General features: G+C 47.1%; 1 protein-coding gene across 4 annotated transcripts in view; it reads right to left on the bottom strand.

Annotated features, from left to right (window-relative positions):
- The window catches only part of Traf3 (TNF receptor associated factor 3), a 114265-nt gene extending 101976 nt beyond the window's left edge, over nucleotides 1-12289 (bottom strand). For 2 of the 4 annotated variants that reach the window (XM_036205702.1, XM_036205707.1), the window contains exons 1-2: nucleotides 12034-12288; nucleotides 11547-11655 (exon numbers count right to left, since the gene is read on the bottom strand). The gene's annotated coding sequence lies outside the window, so the exon portion shown is untranslated. Of the gene's footprint in view, nucleotides 1-11546; nucleotides 11656-12033 lie in introns of all 4 variants that reach the window. The other 2 variants (XM_036205705.1, XM_036205703.1) reach the window with 2 other exon arrangements.
- Nucleotides 12290-13481: the final 1192 nt, after the last annotated feature.

Genomic DNA, 13481 nt, shown 5'->3' with positions numbered 1-13481 from the left:
TGATTTCCAAACTCAGGCTTAAGGAAAGCAGCTCTTAAGAAAGATCACTGTCTAGGAGTCAGCAATGAGTCTATCAACAACAGCAACGGACCTGAGATCACAAAAAAGAAAGGAAAACACTGATCTAGACCTTCCAACCACACACAGGCATGTGAGTACAACCACTGGATCCTTAAGAACTGATCAGCCACCAGACAGATCCCAGTGAGTGACTTCAATCAGTGCTACCTGGAACAGAACCAAACAAATGAAGTACACCTTTCTCCTATCAAGGCATCAAGGACGGAGTTCCCTTCCTAATTTTCTATTGGTAGACACAGGATGATGGAGGTGATGGAAGTCATGATTTTGCCAGCCGTTAGCCATTAGGGGAAACTCCTGACCTTACAGCCAATTCTATAGTCATGTGTTGGGAAGTATGGGAAATAAGAAGCTATATGGTATCATCACCATGTCTGCTTTGAACCTTCCTAGAATTTTCTGTATGATCAGAGATTGGAGAGACCAGGTAACAAAATTCTATAAAAACACAATATACCTTTTAGTGCCTTGATAACAAAGCAAAAGATAGTAGAAGAAAACAAAATTACAAACATAAGCATAAACGTCCTCAGCAGATCTGTGGCACATCATCCAATAACTATTAAAAGGATTGTTGCCAGGCGGTGGTGGAGCACGCCTTTAATCCCAGCACTCGGGAGGCAGGCGGATCTCTGTGAGTTCGAGGCCAGCCTGGCCTACCTAGTGAGTTCCAGGAAAGGCGCAAAGCTACACAGAGAAACCCTGTCTCAAAAAACCAAAGGACTACATACATGACAAATCAGGATTTACCCCAGGAATGCAAGGAAAATTCAATACACACCATCACTAGGGCTAGAGGAACAACAACTCAGTCAGTCAAAGTGCTTGCCCTGCAAGCAGGAGTACCTGAGTTTGATCCCACCGCACGTACGGCCGGCGCACAGGCCGGCGCACAGGCCGGCGCACAGGCCGGCGCACAGGCCGGCGCACAGGCCGGCGCACAGGCCGGCGCACAGGCCGGCGCACAGGCAGGCGCACAGGCAGGTGACTTGCTGACCAGCCAGCCTGGTCCAACTGATGAGAAAGCTCAAGTTCCAGTGAGAGGCCTCGGCTCAAACAGAAGGCAAAGTGCTCTGAGAGCTAATACCTGATGGTGAAGCCTCAGGTGCATGGACCTACATAACAAACATGCACATAGACTTATAAACACACACACACATGCATCGGCTTGTACACACACACAATCACTATAACAGTATACTAACAGGACAAAACAAAAAATACATGCTCATTCTCAAACTACAAAAAGACTTGATAAAATTCAACAACTCTGGGGAGTGATGATGAACACCTTTGATCCCGGCATTCAGGAGGATCTCTGTTGAGTTCAAGGCCAGCTTGGTCTACTAAGCAAGCTCCAGGACAACCAGGCCTACACAGAGAGACTGTGTCTCAAAAACAAAACAAAACAAAACTAGCAAACTAGGAATGGACAGAACAAAAACTTCCTTACTTTAACAAAGAGCCTTTAAGGATTTGTGCTAACCCCTACCCCAAGCTGGGAATCCAATCCAGGGCCCTACACAGGCTAAGCATTGAACCGGTGAGAGACAGTTTCCTACAAGATCAACAGCAATCAATACAAGGATGCTCATCACCACTATGACCCTCATCACTATCCTGGATACTGAAGATGGAGTAATTGGGTAAGAAAAACAGATAAAAGCATCAGGTTGGCCAGGTGGCAGTAGCGCACGCCTTTAATCCCAGCACTTGGAAGGCAGAGCCAGGCGGATCTCTGAGTTAGAGGCCAGCCTGGGCTACAGAGTGAGATCCAGGAAAGGCACAAAGATACACAGAGAAACCCTGTCTCAAAAGGAAAAACCAAAAGAAAAAAAATGAACTCCAAATAAAACTTTTGTGCAAAGGATACTATCAACAAAATTTATGAAGCAGTCTACTAAATGAGAGAAAATAATTGCAGCTCATGTGTCTAAAGGGTTTCATGTCCACAATATATAAAGAGCTCTTACAACTCAACAAGAAAAAAATCACCCCAATTAAAGCAGAGACAAAGGGCTTAGGCATTTATACAAATATATACAAATGGACACCAAGCACAGAGAGAGACATTCAGTATCACTGGTCATCAGGAGATAACAAATAAAAATGACAACGACACAGTGATTCATATACTAGTTTAACAGAAGTTAGTTTTAGTGAAGATGTGAAGAAACTGTAACACTACTGGTGGAAATAAATTAAACTCAGGTAGTATTACCAATGCTCTGTGAGATACATCCAGAAGAAAAGAGCACACACACAAATACATACAATTAGACACCCACTTACGGCAACATTATTCCTAACAGTAAAGAGGATGAAAACTAAATGTTCATAGATAGATGAGTAGATAAAGTGCAAACACAGATGCTCAAACCCTCATGCATACACATACATGTACACACACACACACACACACACACACACACACACACACACGACGGATTATTATTCAGCCACTAAATAAAATACCAGTACCTACTACAACTTGGATACATCTCAAAGACATTACACAGACATAAATGGTCACATATTTATTGCATGATTACTTTTAAGAGGTATATTAAAAATAAGCAAAGCCATGGAAACAGAGAGCAAATTAGACAGGGCTTGGGGGAGGAGTAATTACTCAAGGAGTATGGGGTACAAGTTTTGAACTAGAAAGATCCAGTAACTGAATGACATTTTGTGTACAATAAATACCACTGGACTGCATACCTTAGAATAGTTAACTATATGCTATGTGAATTTTGTCTTCAATAGAAGAGAATGTTGAATTATTTTATGGATTCATTTAACCAATAGTTGACTACCAACCATATGTCAGAAACTCTCTTCATGAAGGTGATAAACATTTTTTTTGCCACAATGGAAAAGAAGCAAGCTAAGAGATGATGAGAAACATAGGCTATTTTAAGAGAGTGTAAGAAGAAGATCTTGCAAATATTTGAAAAGAGACCTGAATAAATCAGAAAACATTATTCCTGATAATGGGAAAGAAAAGATCAAAATATAACTTATCAAAATTCAATCATATGCAAAAATTGCTTTCTTAAAAAAAAAAAAAAAGCCCAGAGATATCTAAATATAGATGTTCCTTTTATGCAAATGTGATGTGACTTTGGTTTCCAGACATTTTGCCTTTCTTAGCTGGGCATAGTAGCTTACACCTATTAGTCCACCACTCAATCTCAGGAGGATGAAGTAGGAGAACTGTAAGTTTCAAGGTCAGTTTTGACTACACAGCAAGACCCTATCTCAAAAAAAACTGAAAAGAAAGAAAGAAAAAGAAAATAAGGGGAAAAGACTTTCTTCGTAGTCCAATAGTGTTCTCTCTCAACCCCATATATAAATAAGGTACTCTTCTGGCCCAGCCCATACACCGTGTTGAAAATATGCAGGAAAAGAAAAAGAGAGAGCAATTATCACTTCTTTTAAATTATTTTCTTGAGACAAGTCTTTAAATATCCCAAGCTGGCCTCAAACTGATTCTGAGGCCCAGGCCACACAACCTAAACTCTCCTGCCTCTGCCTCACAGGTACTGGTTGAATTATGACTGTGGTATACCAATTTCTCATATGCCATTACTTATCACTTCTTTTGAACAAGGTCTCTGTAAGTGGTATACACAAGTGAAGATGCCCTTGGAAGACAGATGCACCTGATCCTCCTGGAGCTGGAGTTAAAGCAATTCTGATCCACCAGGCATGGGTGCTGTCCTCTGCAAGAGCAGTACATGCTCTTAACTGCTGAGCCATCGCTCCAGCACCGCCATTACTTCTCACTACCTTGACGGTCAGCTAAAGGAATAACCAGAATTCAAATGATGTCTGACTCCCTCCATACATGAATGTGTCTCACTTTTTTTAAAAAAAAAGATCTTTTTATTCTATGTGCATGAGTATTTTGCCTGTATGTAGGGATGTGTACTGCATATATGCCTGGTGCCCAATGGAGGTCAGAAGAAGGTGCCAGATCTCCTGGAACTGGAGTTAAGAATGGTTATGGAGACATCAAGGGGGGAATGGGAATTGACTCCAGGTCCTCTGGAAGAACAAGCCAGTGCTCTTAACCACTGGGCCATCTCTCCAGCCCTAAATGTGTCTCATTTTCATTCACACTTCAGGCTGAACTGTAAAACAACAAAGGAGAAAACAACCCCCTTCTCCCAGCCAGGCGGTGGTGGCACACACCATTAATCCCAGCACTCAGGAGGCAGAAGTAGGTGGGACTCTGTGAGTTTGAGAACAGCCTGGTCTGCACATCGAGTTCCAGGACAGCTAGGGCTACAAAAAAAAACCCTGTCTCAGGGGGGGAAATTTTTTTTTTCATCTCAATCTCAGAGATCAGTCAGAGACACACCAGAACTTCCCTAAACCTAAAGAAGGGCACAAAAATTTTTGGACTCACTGAGATCCTTACTCACATACTACTTACTGCCTGTTACTTACTTTTGTCTAAAACAAAAAATTAAGCCTCCATCAACCCAGGGACTTGGGTTGAGCCCTGGTGTCTAGCCCTCCCTGAAGTAGGAACATAGCCATGAAAGAAGTCCCACACCTCTGACCCAGCAGTCTCTGGTCCTTCCTGGTTCCAACTAAACAATTCACAGTAGTTCTAGCTATAACAGCCAGATTGTCTGAAACAGCCAACATTACTTCCCTGCTAATTGAGGAAAAGCTTCTTTCTTTTAACTTGTATTCCCATGAGCCATCTGTAGTCATAATTAAATTTGAGATAAACGGGTGCTGAGTTATAACCATGATGCTCTCTACAGAGTGACCAGGCCTCAGGGACTTGTTCACCACTAACAAGCTAATGTTTGTAAAACTCTGCAAAGGCAGAGGACTAAATACTATCATTAGTATAGACTACTGGTTTAAATGTACATTAAGAGAGATAAAGAGGGAAGAAAACACATTAGTAAATCAGGTTAAGGACTGCTAAGATGTATGAAATATCTGAACCACAAGAGTAAACAGTATCCTAACTGAGTTTTTTTTTTCACTGCTGGGATGAAATCCATGGCTTTGCATGTGGTAGGTTCTACCCTGACCTACAGCCCCAATCTCTAGCTTGTTAAAGAATACAAGCACACTGGTGCTGGTCTAAGAAACTAGCCTAAAACACAGAAAAGGAATGAAAGCTGACTAGGGATGGGGAAAGCCAGCATAGCCAAGCAAACGTCAGCAGAAAAAGGTTGCATGAAAAACTGTTCCAAAATCCACAATGTATTTGAAAAAAATACTATATAGGAACAAAACAAAATCTACACTCATGAAACAAAACCAAAAAACCCCTATAACTGAACAAAATCTACAACCACATTGTAGCCAGGTTCAGTAACACACGCCTGTAAAGCCCAGCACTTGGAGGCAGAGACAGGAAGACTGGAAAGTCAAGATAATCTGGGCTACATGGTGAGTGTGAGGCCAAAGTGAACTACACAGGAGACTCCGTATCAAAAAATAAACACAACAAACTACCTGGCCTAAAGGGTCCACAGGTGAAAAGGATGTGGTAAAAACTGGGCCTCAAGAAAAGACCTCTGCTCTTCTTTCCCTCTCCTGTTCCCTTTCCAGGAAGGATGGCTGTGGAATCACTCAGACTTATGGTACTTCAATTCTGTGGCACTCTTCACCACACTTCCTCTTCATTTATACTTCTTACTCGAGTTAAACTCCAAAGAATTCCTGCACAGCCTATGATCCAAACCCACTTCTATTCAGCTGTCACAGCGCCTCATGAGTTATCACCAAGTGTTCTTCTGGCTTGGCCATGGCATGGAGACTCCATGAGGCCAGAGATCATTCAGTATGTTACCTGACTTTTTAGTTTTAATCACCAGCATAGTACATGCTGGGGGGGGGGGGGGGAGAAGAAAGAAAAGAAAATGTAGTTTGATTAACTACAGGTTGGCAACCAAAGTATTTCAAATGTGAGGTTAGATCACGGAGGCTCCAAAGAGAGCCATGAATAAATGCAATGCATCTTTTACAGAATCAATTCTACTAAAAGATTAGGAGCAGAGTGTGTTTATATTAAAACAGACTACTGAGTACAATGTATAATTTACATTAAGATAAAATTTCATGTGCTTGCCCCATCCCTACTGGAGGTAAAGTCCCAGAGAAAAGCCTTCTGAAACCTAAGCACTTAATTTACCTATAACAAGGCTACAGCAGACTACACTGAATTTCCAGTGTAAAGTTAGGACTTCTGAGCATTAGTGGGCAAAAGGCTCCAGAGAACTTATTTCCCTGTTCTTCCAAGAAAGAAGTTTGTATCAAAGAAGTTTCCCTGCCAAGCGTGGTGGTGCACGCCTTTAATCCCTGTACTCTGAAGGCAGACACACTGACAGATGGATCTCTTGTGAATTTGAAGCCAGCCTGGTCTATGGGGCAAGTTCCAGGACAGCCGGGGCAACATAAAGAGCCCGTTTCAAGACAACAACAAAAAAGTAGTACGCTCCTACTGTGTAACTCCCTCTAATGTATCAGAGTAGCAAGGCAAGACAGTGGCATCTAGGAAAATGATCAAGGGAGGCACTAGGTTTGCACAACTACAACACAGACTTGGAACCCAGTGAAACACTGTGGTCACCTGTATGTCCTTCTCTTCCTACCCTGCAGAATCTGGATACAAACATTCACCAAGCACTTACCATGTGCCTGGCCTTTGGCGGAAGGAGAATAGGCATTACAAGCACCTAACTATAATTGCCCCTTGTGCATGCAGGTCTCCAAATGGGCATTAGCCTTTCAGAGTAAAAGTTAACCCTGGAAAACCTCATCAACTATTATGATTCATCAGGAGCGGTGGCTCACTCAGCACTAGGGAGGCTGAGGCAGAAGGATCCCAAGTTCAAGGGCAACCTGGGACTATAAAGGGAGAACCTGTCTCAAAAATAAACAAAAATCATCATGACTCCCAGAGATGTATTTCACTACTGGAATGCTGCTTACTACCATCTGAAAAGCCACATCATTTCACTTGGTTATTCAATTTAGCCTTTCCCACCACTTAAAAGATGTCAAGCTTCTCTTAATATGGCATTATGGTCTGGATGTATGATCAGTGCTCAAATTGGAAAGGACATTAGGAAATCAGAACAACAGTCCCTGGTCTCTTTTTTAGTAAATGGCCTCATGAGAAGTTACCAAATAGCCTCCACTTCATTTTTTTTTTCCTTTACATTTTTAATGGGGGCAAGAGGCACATGTGTGGAGGTCAGAGGGCAATAAAAAAAAAAAAATCAGTTATCTCCTTCCACTAACTCTTTCCTTTTCCCATGAGTTCCAGGGATCAAACTCAGGTCATCAGGCTTGTTGGCAAGCACCTTTACCTGCTGAGCCATCTCACCAGCCTGCTAGTTAATTTCAAATGGTTAAAATCAACATGAAACAAATCTTTTAAAATGAAATCATGAAATGGAACATTGGGGACTGTGAGATAGCTCAGTGGGCAAAGGTGTTTGCCAAACAAAGATGTAAGTGTGACCACTAGAACTCAATCAACAGAACCCAGGACAGAACGGACGCCACAAAGTTGTCCTCTGACCACTGCATACCCAAAGAGTCACTTACCCCTTGTCTCTGTCTCTCTCTCTCTCTCTCTCACACACACACACACATCATAGAATACAATAATAATCAATAATTTTAAAATGCGCCCGGCGGCAGTGGCGCACGCCTGTAATCCCAGCACTTGGAAGCCAGAAGCAGGTGAGTTTGAGGCCAGCCTAGTCTACAGAGCTAGTCCAGGACAGGCTCCAAAAAGCTACAGAGAAACCCTGTCTCGAAAAAACAAAACAAAACAAAACAAACAAACAAACAAAAACATGAAACACAGGGTCCAATATTTCATTTCTTTTTTTTTTTTTTTGGTCCTGTAGATCAGACTGGCCTCGAACTCACAGAGATCCACCTGCCTCTGCCTCCCAAGTGCTGGGATTACAGGCATGCACCACCACCGCCGGCTCATTTCTTGAGAATTAAAGCGTTTTAAGTCCATCAGTAAAAAACTAGAGTGGTGGGTTTGGGAGAGGTGCGATCTGTCTCTCCCACCACCACCAGTTTTTTGAAATTTTCTACCTACGATAGTTATTCTCAACAAGTGGCCATGACCCCTTGTGGGTGCATATCAGGTATTTACATTACGATTCATAAGAGTAGCAAAATTACAGGTAGGTATGAAGTAGCAACAAAATGTTACGCTTAGGGGTCGCTGCAGCATGAAGAACTGGATTAAAGGGTTGCAGCATTAGAAGGATGAGAATCACTGACCTTCAAAGAGAAACAGTAGGCACAGCAACATGCTATGGTCCAAACTGGGTCCCTTGCTTTCTGCCCTTCCACAAACCAAGCTCTTCAGTCAGAGACAACCAGACTGCTTCAGCTCCAAATCACACAAAAGCCTGAAAGAGCTGGAGGTCAGCACAGGAAATGTAACATCTGGAAAACTGGCTAGCAGCACTCCAGCATCATATATACCAGCAGGAAGCAACAGCAGCAAGCTAACAACAGATCTCCTCTTACACAGAAGGGAGGGAAGACCCTCTGACTGCCATTCTCAGGGCCACACTTCCTAACACTGTGGTCAATTGGGGTGCCTTTCCCAGACACCTCCCTCAATAGTCCAGGCAGCCAGCTTTTCTCTTAGAGTAACACAATCCCCACCCCATACTTGCAGACTTCTACACAACCCACTAATACATTTCCTCCTACACATATGGATGACTTTTCTTGTTTTTCCTGGTTAAGTCTTTGGGGGTGTGAAGGTAACTTGGTTTTCCTTCACTCTTCTTTTGGAAAGTTCTTGAACTGGTGTCACCGTCAAATCTTAGGTGGGTTCTGGCACTGCCCTTCACTCTTCCCAGATTTTTACAGATCAAACTGCTAAAAGCAGGTGCTGTGTCTCACTCATCCTAGCATAGTAACTAGATTATGGGAACTCAGGGCACATTAATTGAATGTTAATTAAATGAGCAAAAGACTCCCAAGTCCCAGCTAATAATATGCTCGTCTGAATGCAGCATGCATGCCAACATGACTCCTGGAGGGGCCAGAAGCCAACAGTCACCTGCATCAGTGACATCCCACTCCCTGCCAGCTGACCCCAAGTATGTATGCACAACAGGTTCCGCCAAAGGTTCTGTTTAACAGGAATTTCACCTTCCTCCTAGACTGGCCTCTCATCCCAATTCTTTCCTGGAATACGCAAAACAATAAAGGCTTTCCAAAATGAAAAGGCATTTTATATTTTTATTGATTAGGAATCATAGAAATTACACAAATAAACTTAATGTTTTCCTCTACACTTCTCTTTTTAAAACTGAATTTTCTTCTTTCTGCTAGCTCCTCTGGAACCACACCAATTAATGCCCAGCTACCTCTCTCTACTGCTTCCTGTCTGCAGGCCTCTGGGCCTCCCTCCCTCTGGTTCTAGGCCTCGGCTGCCGCTCTCTGGTCACCTTCAAAGCTCTGGCCTCACCTCTTTCCTCACTTTAGCTCTCTTCTCAGCTTCCCTCCCTATCTGGAATATAATGAGCACATACACACACAAACATCAACAGAAAAATTAATGTTGCTTCTGTAAATACTTGCAAAGACGCATACATGGGTTCTGAGTCCACAAATCACGCTAAGGCCTTGGGTCATGAGGCTTCTCTGTTAATAATTCTAAAACTGCCAGGCCGTGGTGGCGCACGCCTATAATCCCAGCACTCAGGAGGGAGAGACAGGCGGATCTCTGTGAGTTCGAGGCTAGCCTGGGCTACAGAGTGAGTTCCAGGACAGGCGCAAAGCTACACAGAGAAACCCTGTCTCGGGAGAAAAAAAAAAATCTAAAATTGACCACGGAGAAGAAACTGAGCTATTGCATAATATTTAACAGGTTAGCTCATTTGCTATTTGGAGAGTCTTACTATAAAGATGAGAAAACAAAGATGGGCAAATTTACTGCAATTTCCTTTATGCTGGGCTAGCTCAGGCTTGCAACACCACAGTAACAGTTTCATCTCTCCTGAAGTACAGTTTCAGCATTACAAGAAGGGATTTTAAGGGAATGATAATTCATGCTCATCTTTTTGGCTCATCAGCATATCTATCCTGACAATACCCCCAAGAAGTCCTTCCTGGTTTACACACTGCAAATTTCTAAGGGATTCTAGCAGAAGTATTTAGAAAAAAAATCCCAAACACAGGGACAACAAGAAGTATCCAGTTAAATGAAGGACTTTCTTCAGAGCTCCAGCAAGAGTTGCAGAAACAACTGACTACTGCCTGTTTCCAACGGAATGTCTCTGCAGCCTTCTCACCGGGCCATCTTATTAATTCCAAAAAAGAATGGATAACATCCAAGAAAAATAATTGGTCTTCTTTTCCCTCACAGAAAAATTCACATTCATGTCTTGGTTTAAAAATGCTGGAATTCTCCCGGGCCAGCTCTCTGCCTCCCTGGCTTCTGCACTGTGACAGCTGGAACAGAGGTGTCTGGGTGAGACACCTTACATCTTAAACCTTGTCCGTGATGAGGTCTGATCTGAGCCAGTGAGGCTGGAACCATCCCCAGCACCTACTCACAGGAATTTCTGGCTCCTGTGATAAATACCCCAGTTTTTACACTTTAAAGGTTCAATTTGCTTTGACCAGAGAATTTTCACCTTCAGACTAATTGTTACTATTTAATATGTCACAATATGGCGAAAAGGGAAACATTTCCTCTCCTTTGAGTAAAGGACGGCTGTACACTATTTTGCCAGACATCCTACAATGATGCAGTATTTTCAACAGGCCATTTTCCACGACCTGAAAAGCACCAGAAGATTTTAAAGGCCGACTGAGGGTCCACATGCACATTTCTACACAGAAGCATTTTACAGACAACACAAAACAGCATTTCCAAAGATTTCAGCTGTGCATCTAGTCACAGAAAATGCTACCCCCCAAAAAAAATTATGGCTCCTCTTCAGTTGTATGCTGTGAATGTAAATTAAGATGCCAAATACAACACTCGATATACCCTTTAAGACTACACAAAAAAAGAGCATACATACAAATACAAATACACACACACACACACACACACACACACACACACACACACACACACCCTTCTATTTCATTCTCAAAACTGAGTCAAAGCTCACTACAAAAGCCGTGAAAATAAAATCAGTTCCTTCAACCGATCCTTAGTCTGCATGCTTCTTAGATTGCAGAGCACGTCCACGGCACTTCACCCATTTGCATTTTGTTGCCGTTTCAAATTAAAGGTAAAGAATTTTCCACGCGGAATTCTCTCTAAAGGTTTAATCCTGAAACCCGCGTCCCCAACCCGGGGGTGATGACAGTGTGGAAACGTGGCGAAACGTACGTGAGCCATAGCCTGGCGCCTCCAAACCCTGCAAAGCCCCGCGGCAGGGATCATTTTAATGACTCGCCCGTGGGGAGCCCACTCTGACCTTTGGTGTTAATCGAAGGTGGAAGGTGTGCATTCGGCCCCAGCTGGATCCCAGAACCGCCTGCCTTCCAGCCTCTCTGCAGCTCTCCGACTATGAATCAGTCATTCATCTGCAGAGCAATGACTCAGTATAAACTTTTAAATAATGGCTCAAAAACCCACCTCCACCAGCCAGGGCGAGCACGCTCGTCGACACGGGCACCCCGGCTCGGTCGTTCCGTACCGCGCCAAACCCCCGGGCCTCTGAGATGCTGCCGGCTCAGCACCCCTCGGGGCGGGCACCTGGGGCGCGAGGCCTGGCTGCCCAGTCCGCCCGGAGCGCCGGCGCCTCGGCCGGAAAGTTTCCAAAGTTGGGGCGGCGGGCGGGCAGCACCACCGACGGTGAGGAGGCCGGGCCTGGCCTCTCAGGACCCGCCGGCCCCGGGCTGCCGCCGGGATGGAGCCGCCCGCCGCCCCGCCGCCCCGCCGCCCCGGCCCGCCGACCTTACCCCGCGGCCCGCCCGCTCGGCCGGCTCAGGGGCGCCGCGCGCATCCTCCGCCGTCGTCTGCAGCGTCCAGCTCCCCGGGCAGCCCCATGTCGGGGGGCGGGGAAGGGCCGGCGGCCGCCGCCGCCGCCGCCGCCGCCGCCGGCTGGAAAGTCCCTGCTGGGCTGCAACCCGGCTCGCGCACGCGGCGGCCGCCGGCCGCGCCGCCTCACGCACCCTCGCGCTGGCACTTCCTCTCGCGCGCTGGAAATCCCCGCGGGCCGCCGGCGCGCGCCCGCGCGCCCGCCCGCCGGCCCGCGCCGGCCCGCGCCGCCCCCGCCGCCCGCGCGCGCCCCCGCCGCCCGCCCCCGCGCCTCCCACCCCCACCATCCCCCGCGGCTGGCGCGCGCCCGCGCCCGTTGCTAGGGACCCTCGGCCCCCCGCGCTCGCCGCCGGCCTTAGCAACGGCGGCGCGCGCCCCAGGCCCTCGGGGCCCCCCCGGGGCTGGAGAGGACGGGAGGGGGGGGGGCGGGGAGGGGGGGGCGGCGGCCTTCCCTCCGAGCGCGAGCGCGCGCGCGCGTGCGCCCTCGCGCCCCGCCCGCGTCCCGGTCTTTCCGGGTCAAAAAGCCAGTGGAGCCCGAGTTCTTCGGGCGAGGACGGTTCCTCGCGTCGCCACCCCCGACGGGCGGCCCCGGCACACGCGCCTACCCGAGCACTCACGTCCTCACACCTGTAGAAGACGCTGGGTCGCGGGCACCCGCTGACACGCGTGCGGAGGGCGCGCCGTGTCCCCTGCCCCCGGAACACACGGGCACCGCCGACGGAGCCCACGGACGGCCCTCACTCACACCGGCGCAGACACGCCGCCTGCACGCGTGCACCTCGCATGCGGCTCCCGGGCGGGCCTGGCACCATCTGACCCAGCTGTCCGAGGCTTAGCAGAGTTCCTCCTTGGCTCCCTCCACCCACCCACCCACCCAGGAAACTGGGTCCGGCCCAGTGTGGACAGGGTGGCCAATTTGCCCCGGGGCACTTCTCTAGGCCAGGGACGCCCATTTCTCCAGCGGCTTCATCCTGCCGGCTCATGGCCACCAGGGGCTCACGGGGCTCCCCCAGATGGCCCCTAGTGCCATAGCAAGATGGGAGCAAATGAGGGCCCATCCTTAGGACGTTCCGGCCACTGAGGGGAGAGGCCGTGATCGGCTGGAGAAAGCTCGTGGGATCCCCAGGCCGAAGCAGAGACCAGAGTGACCAGCCTCAGTGCCCATCCATCCACGTGCTCTGCAGCGAACGAGGCAGGAAGGCCAGCACCATCTGTCCAGCTTACCTCGTTCTAGAAGCCTAGCTAGTCTGACAGGACATCCCTGGATGCATTAGCCAACAGGTACCAGCGCCCAGACAGCGGCCTTGCTAGCCAGGCTCAGCTGGGCCAGTGGCGCCCCCACCTGGGTCACAAGGCCGCGGCTCTGAGT

This window comes from Onychomys torridus, chromosome 14 (genome assembly GCF_903995425.1).
Source record: "Onychomys torridus chromosome 14, mOncTor1.1, whole genome shotgun sequence".
Taxonomy (NCBI): domain Eukaryota; kingdom Metazoa; phylum Chordata; class Mammalia; order Rodentia; family Cricetidae; genus Onychomys; species Onychomys torridus.
This window is presented reverse-complemented; position numbering and strand designations above follow the sequence as displayed.